We start from the raw sequence: 21944 nt of genomic DNA, 5'->3' as shown, positions 1-21944 counted from the left end.
AGTCCATTTTGTGACCGTTTTAGCATATAGCGGATGCCTTGGCGTTTAACTGTGTTCAACAAAGATTCTGAGAATTTGAGACACAGGAAGTGCATAAGCCCCACTTCCTCAGGGTCCTCCGAGCTCCATTTTAAATAGCACTCTTAGCAGTGCTTATTCCATTTTATTCTTCCCTTTATCACATGTGTACCTGGGCGCGTGCCCGTGTGTGTGTGTGTGTGTGTGTGTGTGTGTGTGTGCGCGCGCGCGCGTCTGGGGCTTGAGGAGTAAAGGGCCGTTTAACTGTTTGTTTTAAACTGTTTGTTTCCCAGAGCAATATCAACTCATAAATTAATGCAAAATATATTTTCCTGTCTCAATTTAGTTTCAATTTAATAATTTGCAGTTGTAAAATAATTTTAATTTTTACTAAAAGCATATGACTTATCATTAGCCTTTTATACACTTTAAAAATAGAGATGATCATACAGGAAAGGAAGGGAACAAAAGCTATCAGATTTGAAGCTCACATGCAAGATAAATTCAGAAAAGGTAATAATCAAGGTACTTTCCCACCAAAGAGGCCAGTATTATCGATCATATCACGTTTCATATGGCCTCTTATTTCATAAATGTATAAACATTATTTATTAGAAACAATAATTTAAGATTAGATTTTGTTCTTAAATATCATAATTTCTTGCTTTAAAAGAAGTTCCCCAACAGCTATTTTTATAAATTGATGTTTAGTTTTTCCTTTTTAAAAATTCCATTGTATTTGGATTTGAAAAATAAATACCCCACACCCATGGTAACCTGTCTTTTAGCACCATCAAATACAAGGATTCATTGTTTTACAGTGGAGGAATTCATAGCATTTAGTAGCATTTTACTATACCATTATTGGACTGACCAAACTATAGGATTGATTGGTCTTTGTATATAGACAAATTCTGATAAGAAAGACAACTGAAAAGTAGAGAAAAAGAAATGCTAGGTATAAAGCTTAGTTAAATTAAAAAAAATTGTATCAAAACTCACCAAACTTAATACAATTGAAAGTAATGAAAGATGCTGCCCACATGAACTAAAAGAAGTATTGTCTGTCTTAGGAAAATCCCTGATTCAGTAGCTGATCTTAATGTGGAGGTATAAAGAGGGGGCTTAGTCGTCATTCATTAGGTACAGAGAGGAGACTAGTACTGTATTAAGGAAAAAATTACTAGATTAAATGTGAACCAGTAACCCCTAAATGAGTACTAAACTCCCTCTCCCCAAAAAGAAATGGCCATATGTTATATTCTTGCAAATATTTTGCCTTTCCAGGAAAAGGCATTCCAACCTTGCCTAAAATAACAAACAGATAAAGATACAAAATAAAACAATAACAAGAAAATCAAATAATAACAATGAAACCTTTTGACAATGAATGTAGTTCATAACAGAAGTATAGCTAGAAACTAAAAAAAAATGGCCTTGTGCACAGCAACATCATTAATGACCTTGGTGCTAGGTCCTTTGTGCACAATCTCTTTGATGCAATGTAAGTTTCTTCTTGGCAGTCACCTATCAAGGACTGAAGTGTAGTGAAGGTATTCTGTGGCTTGCTCACTAAAGCCACGATTAACAGTGGCCGGTGCTGTTATTAATGTCTGTTGTCTGAATACTACTCTTGGGAATACATAGACAGTAGACTTCTTTCTTACCATGCAATTTTCCATTAACGAATTCTAGTCAGTAGTGACTCAGAATGAATCTTAATTCACCTCCTTGGATGTTTGTGGAAAAAAAATAATTTCAGTCACCCCCCCCTTTTGACAAATCCGCTCATCTTTTATAGTATGTAAACCCATGTAATGTGACAGAGATTTAAAACAGAGTAAGTTCTTGATGTACTTAGAAAATACTTTGTTTTCTAAACTCTAGAATCACAAATCCCTATTTTATTTTATTGTTTTAGCTTTACTGTGGTTGTCTGCCTTTCTGTTGATGTTGATACTTGGATTTTTTAATGAATTTACTAAAGCCAAATCCTTTCTCGCACTTTGGAAATTTTCAAATGTTCTTGTTTATAATTCAAGAAGAAACTTATGCCTTAAATCTTATTCTTTCTGTAAGATACCCTGGGTCAAATGAGGTTGGCATGTTACAGGTATGGTATTGTAGAATATTATCAAGGTAAAATGAAATATTTATATTTTCATTTGTAAAGTAATCAATATTTTGGCTCTGAAATTATGTCCAGTATGCTTTATCTAAAATACATAGTTTTGTACTTCCTTCTCTTATACTGTATATTTATGGTATATATTACATTTATATTACACCTGAGTATTCAGTTAATAAACTCATAATTAAAATCATGGAGAATACTTTTTTTGAAGATTTTATTTATTTATTTATTTATTTATTTATTTATTTATTGAGCAGGGAGGGGGCAGAGGGAGTGGGAGAGAGAGAAAATCTGAAGCAGACTCCACAGCTGAGGTTGGAGCACAACGTGAGACATGATCCCACGACCCTGAGATCATGACCTGAGCCAAAATCAAGAGTCAGATGCTTAATCAACTGAGCCATCAGTTGATGGAGAATACTTGATATATAACTCAAAATTGATACCATCATGAAAGAAGTTGCACCCCTAACATAGAACTTCTACTTGTGTTCTCAAAGAAATTTATTAGGTCATTCTATAACCAATACATTTTGATTATATGAGGTTATTGCAAAGACAAAAAGTGTATATGGGTAAATACTTACAGTGCATTTTAATTATTTCCTAAGAAGTACTGATTATATTGGGTTTGCTTAAGCCTTGCATTTCATTTTCCAATTGTGCCGTCTATTTTTTTAATTAAGGTACAATTGATATATATATATCATTATGTTAGTTTCAGGTATACAACATGCTGATTCAGTATTTGAATACATTGCAAAATGAGCATTACAGTAAATCTAGTGAACATCTGTCACCATAGTTATGAAGAACTTTTTTTCTTGTGATGAAGAGTTTTAAGATTTACTCTCTTAGCAACTTTCAGAAATGCAATACAGTATTATTAACTACAGATATTACATCCCCGTGACTTATTTTATAACTGGAATTTTGTACCTTTTGACACCCCTCCCACTCCCTCCCTTTCTGACAACCACCAATCTGATCTATGAGCTTGATTTTGTTTTGTTTTGTTTTGTTTTGTAGATTTCACGTGTAAGTGAGAATATATGGTCTTTGTCTGGCTTCTTTCACTTAGCAGGATGCCCTCAGTTTTCATCCATGTTGTCACAGATAGCAAGATTTCATTCTTTTTTATGGCTGAATAGTATCCCAATTTTAACATTTTTGTATGTAAATCAATTTTGGATAGGGTTGATTTTTTTTTAAAGCACCAAGCTTTATAAAAGCACATGCTTTGAATGTAAGTCACAAAATATTCCATTTTAAGTTATCTATTATTTTTCTAGAAACAAACTGTATTTAATTTAGAATTGTATTCTCTATTTTTCAAGAAACATTCTGAATGTGCTGGACAGTAATTGCACAGAAAGAACAATCCTTGGAATTATATCATTTTTTATTTGCTTTTCACTTTTGTTTGCCCATCATAAGGTCTGTACCAGCTCTCTCTCCTGTTTTGATCTAAAAACAAAATTCTGTACATCTGTGTGGTCTGTAGATCTTCTGTGTTTGAGTTGTGGCCCATACTCCAGAATCTTCTGATGAAAACAAACCTCTTTTGCACCCGGGAGTAAACTCAAGATGTGAACTATGTGCTGTAGGGAGAAAAGATCTTTGTTTCTTGGCTGGATTAAGTGGTAGGATACCCATACGATGTTCTTGCTGGGAAAAGAACATACTGAGAAACAATGCTATTTTCCTCTACAATCTTCCCTTTAACAGAATAAGGACAGCTCATGTTACATATCAACGTTGTTGATGAGTCATATACAGTGAACTCCCTCAACCTTGTACAGAAGTGCCAAAAATGTAACCACCTATAGAATTTTATCAATCTGATCTCATAGGAATGCCTGAAAAAAAAAAGCTAAAGAAACTCTGCTTTCTTAATCACTACAAGTCCTTACTGTATCTTAATAATGGGCGAGTGGCTATTTTCAAGGAACTCTTTAGAAGAGAAGCACTAATCTTAGAAGTCTTAGAATCTGTTTTTAGTCCTATCCCATCTAGAACCTCAGACTCAAACATCTCATCCTAAACTCCTATCTTCTTCCCTATTTGGTTTTTGTTTTCACCTGCCACCCAGCAACCCAAGTTGGACATATGGTTCATCCTTAACTCCTTCCTTCAGATTTAGTGTATCTGTTCAGGGACATTCCCTGCTGGTTTTACCTTTTAATTCGTTCTCTGGTCCATTTGCTCCTGTCCTTATGAACAGTAATCAACCTAATTGGGACTACTAGACTGTTGTAGACATGTCTGAATTGATATTCCTCCCTTCAACCTTGTTACCCTCATGTCTGCCTTCAATACAGCCAACAGAATGCTATATCTGAAATTGGATATTTGACAGCACCACCTTTGTACTGAGAACCCAACAGTGTTCCCTTGCCATCCATTATATTATAAACTCCACACTCTTTCATATTCCTTCAAACATCTTCATGATATAGCATTTAACTTCTTTTTCAGGCTATAAAACTTTATGTAACTTATTAATCATGATGGTTGCTCGTTCTCTTGTCTCTACCCCCACTAGTCCTACACATGATCCTTTTACATCTAGTTCCTAAGCATGCCCTTTAAGCCTTAGCTCAGATGTAACTTTTGCTAGGAAACTTTCTCTTGCTCTCACTCCCACTTCTAGATCAATGGAAGTATCTTCCTCTGAGTTTCAAGTATTCCTTGGATTTCGCTAATATTGTACCCACTACTTTAAGTTGTAATTTCTGTTTATATATTTGTATCCTCCATTAGAAAGAAAGCTAGCTGGCACATTAGTCCTTGTCCTTACAGAATTCCTGGTGCAAGGTAAATGCTCACTCAATGTTGGTTAAATAAACCTGGTCTTTAACCAGTCATGAAGTTTAACTAGAAAAAGAAAAGGCCTTAGGATACATTATTCTGGGAAACCATGGAATTACCTATTCATCATTAAACCAGGTGATAATATTTTCCAAATTTCAGAGCTGCCTCTGAAGGTTAAATAAAGTATAAGATGAAGTGTAACTTTTGTTTTCAAGATTTATCCCTTCCGCAGTGCCTATCATCTCGGTAAATGAGCCTTCCATCTACCCTACTACTAAAATTTTGATATCATCATTTATATCTTCCTCATGCTCAATCCCATGCATTGAGAGTCATGGGGATTCCATCTTCTTTTTTTTTCTCCCAAGAGAGAAAGCCCCTTTTTTGCTGGGCTCAAGTAGGAAAACTGGGAGGAGGGGAAAATTCCTTTAGGACATATAACTTATGTTGAACTCCTATATAATCCAAGTACCTGTTATTTGCCTGTCAGTATTCATTCTGCCCTCACAGGTCATTACCTACGGTGGAGTGGCCATTATTTCACTAAGGAAGGAAACTTCCTCACCTAAATGTCATCAGAACTATCTTAATTTTAATAAATTTAATATCTACATTAAATTGATGCAGGATTTTTTTTTCCCAGTCAGAGCCACAATCTCAGAGTTGTCATGTTCTAGGGCATTCTTCTGTTATCAAATTTGGGTAATTCTATAAATCTCTTATGAGGAAGTTCTCCTACACTGTACCAACTTCAATTTGTACTGATATAAACTAAGCTGTAGGTTATGCGTATTTAACAAGGGAATTTTTCTTAGTTTAGGTATGTATGCCTAATGTATTTATTCATTATAATATATAATGCCCTTATATATGGTATAATTTATCATCACTGGATAGTTTTTCAATGTATGTGTTATATTAACTTAAAATCCAAAGAGTGGCCTCTCCTGATATCTTCTGCTTCTTCCTAAAATCTGATTGTACTGTTGCAATGTTTTGTACTTCAACTGTGTATGATGCCAACCGGGGAAATCAGCAGAAACTAACCAGTCCCATTGTTAGTATCTTGTAGAATAAGTAGTAGGTTGCTGGAGACTATAGTTCTGTTGTCAGCTGGTTCTGAGCATGTCATGTGGTTTTATTCCATTGTCTTCCTTAGTTTATAATGTTTACCTATCAAAAAACTTCTTGTTCTTTTTGTGGAACAAGAAGTTCATTTTTAAAGAATATTAAGCAAAGGGATTAGGTATCTGCCTGCCCCAGAATGTGCCTCGCTGTTACACAAAGTTCAGTGGTGACATTGCCAATAAAACTTTTGCAGACTCGGGTCCCCCAAATGAATTGATTTTCTTGATTTGTAAAAGATAAAATCAGTAGTTCTTAAGCCATATGTGACCTTATGGATGAAAATTTATAAGTTGGCCTGAATTGGGGACAAGATATTTAGTTTCCAATATTCACCAGAAGTTGTCTGCTTGCCCACCATTCTTTTTTTTTTTTTAAGATTTTATTTATTTATTTGACAGAGAGAGAGATAGCGAGAGCAGGAACACAAGTAGGGGGAGTGGGAGAGGGAGAAGCAGACTTCCTGCTGAGCAGGGAGCCCGATGTGGGGCTCCATCCCAGAACCCTGGGATCATGACCTGAGCCGAAGGCAGAGGCTTAACGACTGAGCCACCCAGGCGCCCTGCTTGCCCACCATTCTTAAGATCAGGAAAAAAAAAAAAGCAAAACATAAATGTAAATATCAAAGAAAGAGCTCATATTTAAATGAAATGCTGATACATCATTTTCTATTTGGTTTTCTCCGCTCTTGCTACAGTAATGTCTATGGTAGTGTCTGTATAATCAGTTAATCCAAATGGTCCTCTTCAAGTCCTGTTGAATCAAGGGAGTTGAATAGCCAATGATTCGCTTTGTTTATATATAGGGACCTTCTTGAAGATTCAGTTGGTAGCTGATAACCAAGTCTATTAAATCTGATATTTAAGTTTTCTGAATTGGTTAGCTCTAGATCAATTCAGTGCTGTCAGTTTCTCCCTAAACAAACTTAGAATCCATCAAAAAAAAAAAAAGTTTCAAGATGAAATTTCCCACATGCCTCAAAGACTATAAACTGATATTGTGAGGATTAGGTAAATGTACTCTCATTGTTTCACACCCCATCCTAAAAAATGTCTTCCTCAGAGAGAAATTACAGCAGCAGTTATTTTACATAACTGAAAATGTAATGGTATTGGTGTATAAATAGGGTTTTGGAACACACGTGTTTTGAAGACTCTTGAGTGGTCATGAAAAATGCAGCTCCCTGGCCTCATCCCAGCGATTCTGATTCAGCAGCAGGTGTTTTTAAAAACCTTTCTCAAGTGGTTCTGATGCAGGTGGTCCAGGAACGCCTCTTCAACAGCACAGTTAGAAACAATTAATAAACAGATTGCTGCTCTTCTTACGTCCGTGCCTAGTAATGACCCTAGGTGTGCTTTGGCCCCTCAGCATTGGAATTCCAACGTGCTGCATACTGATTGGGTGGCTGTGTGGCTCTCTTCTTCTCCTTTGCTGGGTCCAAAGAAAGAAAAGTTGACTCTGGAGCTAATACAGTTTTGCTTTGTTTTATACTTGACAACCTAGAGGGCCTGGTCCCATCCTTTTGTAACTGGAGAAAAGGGATCATTTTCTCCCTGCTTTACCTCAGGAAGCCAGTGTCTGGCGAGCCAGGGTAAGGGGACCTTACCGTTCTCTCCCCTTTGAGGATGGGCAGGTGGGGGTGGGGTAGGGTGGGAGACAGGACTCTTCCAGAAGTTGACCAGAAAAGTCCTTAACACTTAAACTTGTTAAAGGACAAATATCTTCTGACCGCACAAATACTCATCATCTGAAAGATATAAATTGTCAGTAAACGTGAGGCAGGAAAAGGAAAATTAAACAGCTGAAGAGATTTCCTTCTGGCTCTACTAAGACAGCTATTGTTTTCAACTAAATGATAATGAGCAATCAGCAAGTAGCTCACCTACAAAATGCTGAAACTATTTTCCAGGGAAGCCTAAGTTTCCATTTTAGAGAAATGTAACTGCATTTCTTTATCTATAATCTCTTACCAAACTTCCTTGGGAGTCATATCTCTTATTCAGTTTATACCAAGAAGAGAAGTTTTCCTTGCAGCTAGAGGCACCAAGAGGGGAGGTGAGGACAAACAAGTAAACCGGAAACAGGATTTGCCTCAGGAGGAGAAGCCATGTATTTTGAGAAGTAGAGACCCACAGAATATTCTCAGATATAAAACCAAGAACTTCGGTTGATTTTTCCTCATGGTGTCTAGAAAATAATTAGCTCAATCTTCGATGCGTGCTCTGCACTCCTAATCCTTGGAGACACAAGAGTAGGAAATGTAAAATTAGCCTTGCCTTGCTCAAGTTGGGAGGGAAATGTGAGTCCTCTGTAATTTGAGGAGCTAAGAGGGAACAAATCACACCATTTGCTTCATTCTTCATCTGGAAAATGCTCACGTGTCCCTAAATCGCCTGCAGTCCAAATATCTGATCATTAAGGCCACAAATTCTTAGGAAAGACTACAGATCCAGCCTCTCAGGGACACTTTCAAATGCCACCGAATGACTCACAGTTGATCAAGCGTTTGTGTATATTCAGCCGCTGACTTCCGCCATCACATAACCCCGTGCTCCTCGGGAGTTCCAGCATGTGGCTGCCTGCAGCACAAAGGACCGGCCCCTGCCCTCTTCCCCTTTGGTGTCCAAACTCCAGCTAGGTTGCAGTTTCTGTGTATTTTTGTTTTGGATTTGTCTAGATGTGCGTGTGGCTGTGAAGATCGTCAGAAGGCAGCTTGGATAAATTCTATCCGTGTAACTGGTGATGCCTTAAGTGGGGGCAGCAAGTTACACTCGTCAGTGAACTACAGAGGCCAGCTGTTAGACTCCAGGTGGAGCGGAGACCACTACATTGACACTATTAAGCCAACAGTTTAAACGTCCCCATGTAAGTCACTCAAAAGACCTAATGCAACTAAATGGATCACTTTAAGTGCATGAAAACTAGAACGTAATTTCTATTATTACGACCTTTGAAAAAGAATGCAATCTTTTCTGGAATGTAAAAAGCTATTATGGTAGCGTGGACTAGGTATGGGTTGCGCTCACACCTGATGTATGTCTACTCCCTTGTGTAAAACAATACAGTCAGGAAGCCACGTTGATCTGAAGACGATTTAAGCTACAGGGTAAGAACCTAGCAGATAAGCTGCCCAGGACTGATGCTAAGTGCTGTGTCTGTCCACCCTGCCCCCTCACCATTACAACTACTTGGAACTGAAGATGAATAAATATCAGCTATTTTAGGCTTTGGTTGTTAGGAATTCCAGAGAGAATATTTTATGGTTTGCTTGGGTACTTTTCAGATATGCCGTTGGGCAACTTCAGCTCTGCACTTTGAGTATTTGTTAATTCATAATCAATTAAAAACCTGCTAGCTGCCAAGTCTGTAATAGACATGGAAAATAGAGAGTCACAGAGGAAGACCCGACCTGCCTTTGGGGATCTTACAGTTCAATGGGAGGTTCAGAGATGAACACTGATCATTTCATTACTGGATCTGCAAGTTAACTGAGAGGTAAAAGCTGGGACTGCTGAAACCCTTGGAAAGCTTGAGGAGGCCACCAGCGAAGCCCTCTGCTATGTGGTAACTATGAAGTAAGAATTTGCCCTATAATAGGTAGAGAAAGGAGAGGATAATTTTGGCTGACGAGGAACATGGCTGAGGCACCGAGGAGAGTTTGGAACAGGGGGAGTTGAAAATACTGTAGTTAGACTAAGTGAGGGAGTAAGTAATAATGAGCTGAGGCCGGGGGAAATAGGCAGGGACCAGATAAGGCTAAGGAGCTTGGATTTTGTCCTGAGGGTAATGGGCAGCCATTGAAAGATTCTAATGGGAAGTGACATGATCAGATTGGCAGTTTGGAAAATTCATTCTGGCAGCCTTAGGGAGGATAAATTGGAGAGAGATTATCTTGGAGGCAGGACAAGGTAGTTAGGAGGTAATTACAGTGGAGAAAAAACACGAGAAGGAACTGAATAAGTTTGGGTTAGCTGAGCAACATCAGCGCATACATGATGCAGTCTCAGAGCGTGAACAGCATATGGGCATAAGGTGCAGCCAGAACTTGCACAAGTGATCTTACTACACTTTTTGAGGAGATGTGTCTACACTAATAGACATGATTTACTCATTTCCATGCATCTTTTCTTCTTCCATACATCCTCCTCAGCACAGGTGTTAGTGTGTAGTTCCACGCAGAACTTGATAATTCATTGCTCTTTCATAGTTTTCCATAAAACTGGGTTTGGTGAAAAGAGATTAATGAGGGTCTTCCTCCCCCTGTCTACTCAGAACCTGGTTTATGAGCTTGATAGATAAACAGAGATAAGTAAACCCCAAGTTAATGTAACTCTCCTATTCAGATTTCATTTTTACCACTTTTGCTTGAAATCATGCCAACCAAGTAATTAATTGCTATAAAAATGGCAGTGTCGTGAGTTGGTATTAATTGGACTTGTCAATGATTTACAGAATATTGATGCAACTGTAAAGGTATTTTAGATATGGCAGGACTTTGGGGGGATTCCCTGTTTTATTAATGACCTGGTAAGGTTAGTAAGTCAGTGGTGGAGAACAAGAAGATAAATGCAGATATTGACTAAAATATTTGGATTACCAGATTCCAGAATAAGAAATATATTTCTGCATAAAACCAAGTCAATTCTATTGTGCATTTAGTAATGGCTAAAGAAACAAAATAATTTGAGAACCTTCTCTGCATCAAGAACTATGCAGTGTATAGATGCATATGTATATTTGTATAAATGTTTTATTTTCTCATTTAAGGCCTTGTTTACCTCAAGTTAAAGCAACCTCTATAAATTAGGATCAGGGTTTATCCCCAGATGTTCTTACATCAACTATTAAGCCCTTTCCTCCATCCTGTTTATTTCCCATGCCCGCTGTCTCTGAAATAGGCATGCATTTCCTTCTTTCAGGAGAAAGGAATATTTCCAGGCCATCTGTAGACTTTCAGGCATTTAACCACTATTGTGCCTTATTACTTCAGAAAATTTTTATCCCTACTGGTCTGAATATTTCAGGTGGTTTTGGTTGTCAGTCACAGATGTATGGAGGAGAAAGTTTTAATTTCCTTAATCATGTGGAAGTAACACCTCTAGGATTGCATATTTTAAGCTGAGCTCTTCACATAGGCAGAGTTTGTGCTAAGCATATTTGATTAGTTAGTTTAAGCTTCACCCTAATATGTATGAGACAGATCTATCCCAATTTTGCAGGTAAGGAAATTGGATTGAAAACCTTGAGCAGTTCATGCGGGGTCCTTTGACTACTCAGTTGCGAGGCCAACATTCAAATTCAGGTTTGCCTGCCTCCAGAACCCAAGTGTTCAAGCATCACGCTAGAGTGTCTTGTACTTAAAAAATCTACTAGAGCATTGGCACTCAAACTAGTCAGTCCACAAACAGTTACTGGTCCCTAAGGGGACAAAAGAACTTGCCCCAGAATGTAAATTAACACTCATCTTCCTTTATTGGGGAAGTTACACTATTAAAAAAAAAAAAAAAAAGTACCACCTTACTGGTATAGTTGGCTTACATTCTGGTCAATCTTCTGCTTATCTTGTTGCAGCCCAGTAACAAAGAGTCCCATACAGACTGGTTCAGAGACCACATTTAACTTGCCATGCACCAGGTAATTGTGAGACTGCCAACTTCATCCGGTGATAAATACCCACTGGCGCTGTAACAACACGTTTCTTGAGCCCATAAATGCCTCATAGTTAACAAATATTCCACTAAGGAAAAAAGAAGCTGTCATAGATATATCCGAAAATTTTGAATGAGATGGATAAATCTTTTTAAAAATGCTCCATCAGAGGTTGTATTCCAAAATGAAGCTAACTTTCTATTTAGAGATCTGAAATACATACAGTTCTGCGACTTTACTCTGATTTTAAACACTATACTTGTAGGAGTTACAGTAACTACATTGTTCAGTGATTTGGGTACAGGGTATGTTTAGTTCATGTTAACATTTTTCCTTCATATAATCCTTAAAATTATGAATAAAGTCCTTCCTGGAAATTCTGTAGCCATAGACACAAATCAAATGAAAATAATAGGAAGGAGGTAGAGAATCGAATGAACAATTACTTAATTTTTTCAAAACCGACATCTTTGATATGGTTTCCATGGGATGTTACACCCAAGATTCCCAAGTGTTATACGGTTCTGAGGTTAGCAGAGGTTTTGTCAGTCTTTCCTCGGTACAAGGCCATTTGCCACTTGTGCCTGGGGAAAGCCTTCTTTCTGACATCCCTAGATGACTGCTTTTTCTTTTTCTTTTTCTTTCTTCCTCCCTTTTTTCTTCTAGTCTCTTTTTCATTTTCTCTCTCCCTCTCTTATTAAGAAAACTTGCCTGTTCAAAATAAAGTACAGTGCCTCCGTAAATTCCAAGAAGGCAAGGAAACCATGATTTAAGTTAATCTTTATTGTTGAGTGAGAAGCAATTTCACACTCAGTAGGCTTCTGTGTATTCACTTCACAGTATATTAAGATTTCTTATACAATTTCAGAAACTGCAGTGTGCTGATGCCCATTAGTCTTAGAACACAAACTTTGGCAATTTTGAATGATGCAAATGCTTCCATGTGTTGTATTTTCGCCCTGTCCTCTATCGGATGCTTGATCAGGAATGCAACATGAATCTGTCTAACAAAGCAGGAACTATTTATACAGGGTTAAGCTTTTCATCCAAAAAAATGTTTACTGAGCACCAATTATGCACAAGTAATTAGGAAAAGGCTTGACCCTTTCTCTCAGAGGTGCTGTTAAACAATGTCATTTTTCCATTTAGGCTGTAATTCTGTTCAGAAATTAAGGAGCAAATGTTCTGAATGCCACTTTTTTTTTTCCTTCCTAAGAATCAATAGGCAATTACACTGACCTGGGAGGCAAAATAAATTCGCCCTAATATGTGGGTTTACCATTTAGAGGACAGCACACACTTTTACATGCTCACTTAAACATGTGCTTCTCTAGTCCTTTTTGAACTCATGTGAGAAGAACTTCTTTACACATTATGAAAAAGTATTACCCCTAACTGACAAAGTAAAGGATTTTAAATATTCAAATAATTCTTTCAAAAGATAACTTGTTTCCACTTTTTTTTTTTATAGCAATGATATTGAGGTTTACTCAAATTTGTTGTTGTCCTTGGCCTCTGGTACCTGGAATAATCTTCCCATCACGTCTTTGGTTGATATAACTTCCACCATCCTCTTTCGCTCTACAGAGAGTGAAGCACTTTGGCCAAGCAGCTTAATGACAACTGTACTTGACATTCCTATAGCCTTTGCCAGTTCCAGTGTAGGGCTATTATTCTCATTTTACCTTTGAGAAAACTGAAGCTAAAAGGGGTGAGAGTCTGTGAAGCACAGTCTTACAGTTGTCTGTCTGGGTTCAGACCCACGGCTTGTCAAATATGTGATTTGGGACAAGTTACTTAACTTTTTTGCATCAGTTTCTCCATGAGTCAAGTGGGGGTAATAATAGCACCTGCCTTCCTGGTTGTTGTGACAACTTGAATTAGTTAGTGTATGTTAGATACTTAGACCAGTGCCTGGCACATAGTAAAACTACATCTAGGTCAACATTTGGACCCAGATTTCTGACTGCATCTAGTGTTCCTTTCATTACACTAGTGTTTTAGTTATGTCTCATCTAACGACATCCTGTGGTGGTTGATGGAGTACTGGACCAGAGGGAAAAGAAGCATGTTCTTCTGCTATCATTTCTACAGCTTCTTGAATTCAGAAGAATCTAGGCGATGACCTTGTCAATGAAAACAATTTATTTAGTAAGGCATCCAGTGGGCCAGGCTCAGTATCTGATGCTTTACATGTGTTTCTCTACTCAATCCTCATAGAAGATCTATTTCTCCTCATTTTCCAAATGGGGAAATGGAGGCACCAAGAGATTTGTACATCTAATCAGAGGACAGTGGTATGTATCAAAAGGGAGTTTCACATCTGACTTAATAATGGCATCCTTGGAATGAAACAGGAATGTGCTTAATCGTATCAAGCAATCTGATACTCAGAGCTCATCTTCACCCATTACCCATTATTTATGCTCTGAAGCTCAAGAAGTAGTGGCAGGTAGCAGTGGTGGAAGGGGAGGGAGGGATGAGGATTATCAGATGTAGGTAATGACGTTAGCTAGCTGGTTGTGTATGGCATGGCGGCACAGGAGGGAGCAGGAGCAATTTAAAAAGCACACCTTAAAAACACTCCGTTCTGGAATATTTCAGAGAAGGGAAGGTGGCCTACGCACCTCAGTAGCCCCTCAAAGCATCAGTGTCTGCCAGTGCTGGGGTCATGAGTGTTCATAACAGTGGCAGAATTTCATCCAGAAAATGTGAGATTCTGCTTTGTGTCCTCTTTCTATTGCACATTTTGGAGAATTTTTACCCCCAAACGGTAAACAACTATTTGGGTATTAAAGGGATAAGCTCCAATTATTTGGAATGTTTCCATACTTTTAACCACACTCTAAATCTAACCCTTGGAGCAGTAGGGATGCCTGAAATCAGAATCTGGGGGAGCCTAAGAGTTCCATGTGACTAATGATTTGGATCAAACAACAGCATTCTAGAAATATCTTGAATATTTTATGTCTCTATGACATCAATATATCGATCAGCTCCTGTTCAGTGTTCTTCTTTGAAAATCATCGATCTCTTCTCAGCTCATGTATTTAATGATACATTAAAATGTATTTAATGTATCATTAAATACATTTGCAGTTTGTTTGTGAAATGTTACAGGCTTTTCCCTTCTTTGCCCAATTGAGTTATTTCAATGTAATTATAGCCACTGATCCTTTCCAGCCTGGCATAATCATGTTCTTTACCATCAGGGTCAAGTTGGGCTTTGTTGTGTTAGTAAGTGATTAAAGGCTGTTCATAGGGCAGGGTGGAAGCAGGGTAAGCTCAGTTTTTCTCCTCCTTAAATATTAGTACTTGTTGTCTTCATTAATAGTCATCAGAAAATACCTTAATACACACCAACAGTAAGCAGAACCTGTGGATTCTATTCCTGAAGTTGATAGAGTTTGGACAAGTCACAGTCTCTGCATTGTGACTGCATCCAAAGGGGAACCCTCTTGCATTGTGGGTGGGAATGCAAACTGGTGCAGTCACTATGGAAAACAGTATGGAGGTTCATCAAAAAGTTAAAATTAGAACTTCCCTATGATCCAGCAATTGTACTACTAGTTATTTATCCAAAGGATACAAAAATACAGATTTGAAGGGGTACATGCACCCCGATGTTTATAATAGCATTATCAGCAATAGCCAAACTATGGAAAGAGTCCAAGTGTCCATTGACTGATGAATGGATAAAGAAGATGTAGGGTATTTATATGTATATAATGGAACATTACTCGGCCATGGAAAATAATGAAATCTTGCCATTTGCAATGATGTGGATGGAACTAGAGGGTATTATGCTAAGTGAAATAAGTCAGTTAGAGAAAGGCACATACCATATGATTTCGCTCAGAAAACAGATGAACATGGGTGCCTGGGTGGCTCAGTCGTTAAACGTCTGCCTTCGGCTCAGGTCATGATCCCAGAGTCCTGGGATCGAGCCCCGCATCAGGCTCCCTGCTCAGTGGAAAGCCTGCTTCTCCCTCTCCCACTCCCCCTGCTTGTGTTCCCTCTCTCACTGTGTCTCTCTCTGTCAAATAAATAAATCTTAAAAAAAAAAAAAGATGAACGTATGGGAAGGGGAAAAAAAAGAGAGGAAAACAAACCATAAGAGACTCTCAAGGATAGAGAACAAACTGAGGGTTGATGAAGGGAACTGGGTGGAGGATGGGCTAGATGGGGGAATGGGGATTAAGGAGGGCACTTGTTGTGATGAGCCCCGGGTGTTCTATGTAAGTGATGAATCACTAAATTCTACTCCTGAAACCAGTATTGCACTGTATGTTAACTAACTGGAATTTAAATAAAAATTTGAAAAGAAAAAAAAAATTTAATTGAAAAAAAAATGTAGAATTGTATCATTGTAGTTCCCCTCCTGTCACTAGGGATGCAGTGAAAATAAATGAGGTGATCTGTGCAGAATGTGTGGAAGCCCCTGGAACATGCTGTGTCACCTGGCAGTGATTCTTTTCTTGTGGTTGTTGTCTCCCAAGCCCTTCTCCACTAAGTGGTCATTATTATGCTCCGATGGACTGGTGCAGTGGCGAAGCTGTGACAGGGAGTGGGGTTTACACAGGAAGCCAAAAAGTAGCAGGATTAGATGGACCAATTCAGCAGGTAGAAAGCAGATATGGGGGGCTTCTTTCTGAGGGAGAACATGGACCGATTATGAGCAGGCATTACAATGCAATATTAAAGCCATATTTAACATTGTCTTCCCCTTATCTGCCTCCACCAGGCATCTTCCCTTCCCTTTCACCATTAATGTCAGGGGACAGCCATGATGAGCTATGGGGAAATTCAGTGGCAGGGAGGTTTAAAGACTTTGAGATTTGGGGGCACCTGTGTAGCTCAGTAGGTTAAGCGTCTGCCTTTGGCTCAGGTCATGATCCTGGGGTCCTGAGATCAAGACCCACATGGGGCTCCCAGCTTCTCACTCTCCCCCTGCTTGTGCACACCCTCTCTCTTTCTCTCTCCCTCTCCCTTGCTCACTCTCTTTCAAATAAATAAAATCTCGGAAAAAAAAAAAAGACAGATTCCACCCACATTTTGAGGGCACAATATTTTAGTCAGCACTAACCCACCGCTGGGTGGAGTCAGCATCTTCCCATACTAGGATGAGATGTGAAGAGGCATATAGGTTCTCTCCACCACAATCAACCCCACATAGTTCAAAAGTATATTTTACAACCACTCTTAGATGTAAAACCATATTTCTAGAAAGTCTAAGAATATTTAAACTCATTAAATTAAAGGACATAAGTGGATACCTGATGTAGTTCCTAGCACATGGCTGATGAACATGAACCCCTCCCTTGTGCTCCTTCATTAGCAATCATTATTGTGCTTGGTGGACAGATCTATTAGCACCTGGTGACAAGAACACAGAGTGGGTGGGGATGGAAAGTAGGGAGAGTCAGGCAGTGCAGAAGGTAATGAACAAGACTCCTAGAGGAGTCACGAGATGGGAAACCCTGGGGTTTCAAGGGATTTTCATGAGAACTTCAGGGAAACCAGAGCTTAGGGACCTAAGAACTCTAACATGGGCAATCCCCAGATGTGATCACGTTGTACTTCTAGAGAAGGATCAGTGCATTCCAGTGATCTAGTTCCCCTTTGAGGCCAGGGGAAGATAAAAAGAGAATTGGAGAGTTCAAATGCCAAGGTTTTGATGCAGTGAATTGGTTAGGGTACACTTGCATGTATGGGGCCCCAGAGCACAACATTGTCTCAGATTTTTGTGTCTAGGGAGAGCAGAAGTGGGAGACTTCACCATAAAATCGTAGCAACAAACTCTTATTCCACAACAGAATTTGCAAATAACTTCTCATAAATCTCTGCCAAAGGTATCTCTTGGCATTTCTATTTAGAGGCTGGAAATATATCAGTGACTTGGCACTGCTTACTCCAAAACTCATGTTATCTTCCCCTGCATTTGTGCCTAGCAGAATACGCATGCATGTGACCTCTAGGACAGAGATCCCGTTGTCACAGAGAAAACATCTACTTTGAGTTTAACATCTGTTTCTTGTGTTACATATGGTATCCCGTTAACTCCCACACCAATCCTGTGGAGTATGGATTATTACCATCCATTCATGGATGAAGAAACTGAAGGTCAAAGAATTTAAATGACATACTTAACACCCTACAGGAAAATGTGGCAGAGACTGTCTCTGGGAACCCATATCTTTCGTCACAAGTTCATTTTCTGCACAGGAGCTGTTTCCATCGACTGTTCCGTGAGGGAGGTCATTGGGATTAAGAGTAAGGGAAGGCAGCCAAAGCTAGAATGATGATCCTCTATGACCCTCTATTTTGTAGTCTTTAAAAAAAAATAGAATTGGAAGGAAAATAAAGCTTCTATCATTTTTAGGTAAAAATGATCGGAACTGTACAGGGGAAGAAATGATGGGCAGGGTGGTTACAGCTTAGCTAAGGTGACACAGTAAAATGTCTATAATACTTTTAAAATACAGTATTTATACACCACCAATAAAAATGTATATCTTTCCCTCTATCTTTAAGAAAAGAGTTTAGAACTGATAGTAACTTCAACTCCAGCAAAATCATTTTTTGCTACTTTTGGTTTTTTATTCATCTCCATAGAATATTAAGTTTCAAATTACAGAAGTCTTGAACTCCAGTGTATCTATTTTTTCAGCAAGGAATCTGGGTGCAGATATGTTATGTGAGTGACCCAGGAGTGAGGTTATGAATGAATGTCTTAGAGTTAAGCTGAAAATCCTGGTCTGTTATTTCCTAGACTTCTCATCTCTTCCCTGCCAGTCTACTTTATCACTTCCTTCAAATTTGGATTCAGTTCTGTTTAAGGAAGTCCTTCTTAGTTAATTCTTATCCTTGACCACTGTCTTATTCAACACTGCTTTGAACATTTAGGTATTATGATTATATTATAAATTCTAAAAACAGATGTCAAATCTATTTCATTAGGTAGCTCTGCTTTTTAGAGGCATTTAAGTGTTGTTCCCTGCCCCCAACTAAACACCAACTCTTTTCTATTACACATACTTTGTAATAATAGTTCCATTTTACTTGGCAAAAGGGAATGCTAACAGAATTCTACAGTAAATGGGAAAATGGAAATTTGCCATTGGAAAATTTTTCCAGATTTAGGATGTGAATACCAAGACATTTTCCCCTACAATGTAGTGTGACTGATAACACTGTTGATAGGATTTTTGTTATGTTTCACTCTGCTATCAGTCGATCACATGATAGGCTTGTTTCTGCAGGTATTTCTGTTGGAATAAATAAGAGTTTGCATCTTAACTAGAAAATTATTTTATAGTAAATTAAGAGAATTCAAAGCATTAACCCAATGGCAAAATTATGCAGAAATAGCCTCCGTCTAGATAAAGGCCAGTCAAAATATCTGACAATTGGATGAGAATAAATAGTTATTCTCTTTCTTTGTTACAATGGAGAATGGCAAGATGAGTTAATTAAAGCCAGATTGTCTTTTGCTATAAGTGTAGTAGGTGCGAATTGAGCTGAGGATGCTAAAGGATATTTAATGGGATTGCACAGGAAATGTCCTCATGCTACCTAGCACATTCTGTGTGCCAAGGAGTAGACGCTAAGTGCAACTAGTGGATAAGAACACAGCAGGACAAGAAAACATGATACTTATGCTACTGTGACATCCAAGGAAGGATAAAAATGTCATTCTCAAGCAAGTACGGAAGGATGCAGTATTTTACAGAATATGTTGAAGGGAAGCATAGGCTCCATAAAGACTATTACAAAAAGGACTTTGGGTGTGTGCTGAACTAAAAAGTAAAAGCTATCTGTGAATAGTAAAGAGGCCTTAAAGTGAGCCAGATACATTCCATCATAGAACCACATCAGACAAGGAACCTCCATGGCTCACCGAGAAGAAGGTTAACGTAATTGGATAAGACACCAGATTCAATTAGGGTGAATTACCAGATCCTTACTGAAAGTTTATCTTGTTATCTCCAATATTTAAAAATATAAATGTATAAGTTAGTGCACTGAAAATGATTCCCTGCCAGCAATCCACAGTTTAGCACCAACAAGATGGGGATTTAAATACATGAGAGTGTCTTTCTCCTACCTCCTCTGTGCAGGGGCTTTTAGAATAATGATGATCATGCTGTCTATAAGAGAGAGAAATCTTGATCTTTTTCTTAAGCCATAACCAGTCTCTACAATCATAAATCCTATAGTTTTACCCTAAAAGGAGAGGGCATGTGTTATTTGAATGTTTTCATCCCTTCAGAATTCATATGTTAAATCCTAATTCCCAGTGTGATGATATTTGGAGGTGGCACCTTTGGGAGGAGATTAGGTGATGAGGATGGACCCTCATAAATGGGTTTCATGCTCTTTTAAAAGAAATCCCAGGGAGCTTCCTTGCCCTTTCTGTCTTGTGACGACACTGCAGGAAGACAGGCCTCTGTAAACCCAGAAGTGAGGTCTCATCAGATATTGAATATACTGGCACCTTGATCTTGGACTTCCCAGCTTCTAAAACTATAAGAAATAAATTTCTGTTGTTTATAAACCAACTGGACTATAATATTCTGTTATAATACTATAAGGCCCAAATGGACTAGGACATTATATGTAGGATTTTGGGACCCCTGGAGTCCCACCAAAATCTGTTAGTTTCCTAGGGCTTCCTTAACAAAGTACCACAAACAGGGTGACTTAGAACAACAGAAAGAAAACTACTCTATGACCCAGCAATTGCACTCCTGGGTATTTACCCCAAAGACACAGATGTAGTGAAAAGAAGGGCCATATGCACCCCAGTGTTCATAGCAGCAATGTCCGCAATAGCCAAAGTGTGGCAAGAGCCGAGATGCCCTTCAACAGATGAATGGATAAAGAAGACGTGGTCCATATATACAATGGAATACTACTCAGCCATCAGAAAGGATGAATACCCAACTTTTGCATTAACATGGATGGGACTGGAGGAGATTATGCTAAGTGAAATAAGTCAAGCAGAGAAAGTCAATTATCACATGGTTTCACTTATTTGTTGAACAGAAGGAATAGCATGAAGGACATTAGGAGAAGGAAGGGAAAAATGAAGGGGGGGAAATCGGAGGGAGAGACGAACCATGAGAGACTATGCACTCCGGGAATCAAACTGAGGGTTCTAGAGGGGAGGGGGGTGGGGGGTGGGTTAGCCCGGTGATGGGCATTAAGGAGGGCACGTACTGCATGGAGCACTGGGTGTTATATGAAAACAATGAATCGTGGATCACTACATCAAAAACTAATGATGTAATGTATGGTGACTAACATAACATAATAAAATAAATTTAAAAAAAAAGAACAACAGAAATATATTCTTTCACATTCTGGAGGCTAGGTGTCCAAAATCAAGTGTTGGCAAGAGCCCTGTTCTCTCTGAAGGCTTTTCTTGTCTCTTCTAGCTTCCCGTGGTTGCAGGCAATCCTTGTCATGTTACCTTCTACTAATCTTGACCTGACCTTGCTAACTATACTAGACTGGTTCCTCCCAGTTCTGCAGTGAGGCCACCATGCCTTTTCTTCTCCAAACCTTTGGTTTTACATTGCCCTGGGTTTTATCTTGAGGCTGATAAATTTTGAGACTAAATCTATAAGACACGAAGGCAGAACATACCATGGTGAGAATATATTCCTTCCAGCAGTAATTTACCCAGCAGCTGGTTAACAGGGAAATTTGCCCAACTAAGCAATTTCTGTTGTCTTACACAAAGGATTTCTACCCCCTCCCTGCCTCTGCTTTCTGATACACACTGTGACCCTGGGAGCAGCGTCAGTCCTTTCCTACTGTTTGCCAGCAGTGTGCCTTGTGCTTTACAGAGAAGTAAGTATTATCTCCATTTTATACGAAGAAACACATCATCAAAGGAGTTAGTGATGTGTCTGACATTACACAGGGAACAGGTAGCAAAATTCAATACGGCTGATTCCCAAATCCCTTTCATTCTATTTCACCATTCTGTGTCATGCCTTCTTCCTTAACATTTTTTGGGGGCACGTATTTATTTCAAATTTCCTAAGTAATACATGATGAAACACAGAAGTTGAACAAACTAAGATCCCAAATCTCCCTGGTACGTCCTTTTCACTCCTCCTGTCCTTAGTTCACCAACACAGGGATACACAGAGCTTCTCACTGATTTAGGGTTTATCCCTCCGTATTTTTCTCC

At 38.6% G+C, this 21944-nt stretch overlaps 1 long non-coding RNA gene across 1 annotated transcript in view; it reads right to left on the bottom strand.

Annotated features, from left to right (window-relative positions):
- Positions 1-6499: 6499 nt before the first annotated feature.
- The window catches only part of LOC141374929 (uncharacterized), a 42839-nt gene continuing 27394 nt past the window's right edge, over positions 6500-21944 (bottom strand). The window contains exon 3 of the long non-coding RNA XR_012382140.1: positions 6500-7838. This is a non-coding gene — a long non-coding RNA (uncharacterized lncRNA). The remainder of the gene's footprint in view (positions 7839-21944) is intronic.

Source organism: Callorhinus ursinus, unplaced genomic scaffold (assembly GCF_003265705.2).
Source record: "Callorhinus ursinus isolate GAN/ISIS: 27379988/994484 unplaced genomic scaffold, GSC_fseal_2.0 scaffold23, whole genome shotgun sequence".
NCBI lineage: Eukaryota > Metazoa > Chordata > Mammalia > Carnivora > Otariidae > Callorhinus > Callorhinus ursinus.
This window is presented reverse-complemented; position numbering and strand designations above follow the sequence as displayed.